We start from the raw sequence: 2,045 nt of genomic DNA on the forward strand, positions 1-2,045 counted from the left end.
GCCTAAATTTAAAGTCGTTGCAAATCGTCTTTCATAAGCGTAAAAGATACTCCACGGCACCATGAAATCCAAACGGAGAAATAGAAGTTATCTCTGTGAGTGGACTTCACATGCCAGTTTTAAAGTCTATGTCAGATTTCTCATAAAATTAATTTTCCTGGAAAGAATGCCTATTTTTTTTTTTTAATTGAAATCAAGCATGGTGGCTCATGCCTGTAATCCCTGCACTTTGGGAGGCTGAAGTGGGAGGACTGCTTGAGCCCAAGGGTTTGAGACCAGCCTGGGCAACATAGTGAGACCTCATTTCTACAAAAAAATAAATAATTAGGCAGGCACAGTGGCTCACACCTGTAATCCAGCACTTTGGGAGGCCGAGGGGGGTGGATCATGAGGTCAAGAGATGGAGACCATCCTGGCCAACATGATGAAACCCCGTCTCTGCTACAAATACAAAATTAGCTGGTTGTGGTGACACATGCCTGTAGTCTTGGCTACTTGGGAGGCTGAGGCAGGAGAATCACTTAAACCCAGGAGGCAGAGGTTGCAGTGAGCCGAGATCATGCCACTGCATTCCAGCCTGGTGACAGAGCGAGACTCCATTTCAATAAATAAATCAATAATAAAAACTTGAGATGGGTTAGCACTATATTGCCTAGGCTGGATTCCAACCCCTTGGCTCAAGGGATCCTCCTGCCTCAGCCACCTGAGTAGCTGGGATTACAGGTGTGAGCCACCAGGCCCGGCTAAGATGCATATTCTAATGATGGCTTTTCTCATCTTTCCTCTGCATTGGCGTTTATTCTGGAGTTGTGGTGCCCCACCCCATTTGAGGAGTGCCATCTCCTTATGCAATTTCTTTTCTTTCTGTGGATTTCCATGGCTGCCTCCGCCTGCCTGCTGGTCTCCGTCCAGGACCAGGTCTCACCATGACATTCGCAACCCCTGCCTAGAAGTCAGTGGAGTGTCCCTGGCCCAGCATCTCAGTTTTTCCCATCCTGCTGAGACACCCTCTTGTCCCCAGGCCTGCTTGGGACCAGTTTGCTACAAACATTTTAGGAGGGAGGTCTGCAGCACTTTTATTTCAACCTGCACTCCCAATTCTGACCCTGACTCCTAGTCTCTCTGGATGCCCTCTGGGCCCCGTGACCCCTAGACCCAAACCACCCAGGACCCCTGGGGCAGGAGCCCTTCTTCAGCTGGTGGCTGCAATGTCCCTCGCTGCTGCTGCTAAGCGTTTCTGTTCCATCTCTGCCCCACAAAAGGTGTCCATCTGGATTTTCGGTAGTTTGGTTTTTTTTCTGGCTTGCATTACATTTCGATTGGACAGTGCTTATCTAGGCACTGGAAGTAAAATGAATAAAAGTTTAATAAAGGGTTAATAAAATGTTCCCAGTGGGCTGATCGCTAGCAAGGTGGCAGACAGAAAACCCAGTGAGGAATTCTCTTATCGATGTGTCCACAGCAAATGAGAAATTGCATGCTAAATGCCTTGGTAACAACCAGATCTGTTTTCCAGTCTGTGTCTTCTTGTTTTCTCTTTATACAGTTTACCTATCTGTGTGTTTTGAGACAAATTTATGAAGCACCAGTCATGGTATCAGGTTTTAAACTATGTCCAAACGTATCTGTTCCATTTTTATCAGAAAACAATTCAGAATGCTCATGGGGAAGTAGGGACATTCCCAGCCTTGCCGTCACTTGACCTCCAGCAGTAGTGGCCTCCTGGGCCACTCCGTGACGCACGATTTTCCCAGGTTCCCAGGCCCCCACCTGTATGAGTCCAGGTTCCCAGGCCCCCACCTGTATGGGGCGGCAATAACAAATCCCACAGGCCAGGAGCTTCAATGTGCATTTATTGGTTCAAAGTCCTGGAGGCTGAAAATCCGAGATGAAATTATTGGCAGGGCTGGTTCCTCTGAATCCCCTCTCCTTGGCTTGCAGACGGCATCTCCTCCCTGTGTCCTCACAGGGTCATCCCTCTGTGTGCATCTGTGTCCTCATCTCCTTGTCTTACAGGACATAGTCAGATTGGACCAGGCCCACCC

General features: G+C 48.4%; 1 non-coding gene across 1 annotated transcript; it reads right to left on the bottom strand.

The window, feature by feature from the left end:
* Positions 1 to 1,381: 1,381 nt before the first annotated feature.
* Positions 1,382 to 1,502, bottom strand: LOC123572654 (small nucleolar RNA SNORA32). Its single transcript, XR_006697207.1, has one exon. It is a non-coding gene; the product is annotated as a small nucleolar RNA SNORA32 (small nucleolar RNA).
* Between the last annotated feature and the right edge of the window lie 543 nt (positions 1,503 to 2,045).

The sequence above is a fragment of the Macaca fascicularis genome, chromosome 3 (assembly GCF_037993035.2).
Source record: "Macaca fascicularis isolate 582-1 chromosome 3, T2T-MFA8v1.1".
Classification (NCBI taxonomy): domain Eukaryota; kingdom Metazoa; phylum Chordata; class Mammalia; order Primates; family Cercopithecidae; genus Macaca; species Macaca fascicularis.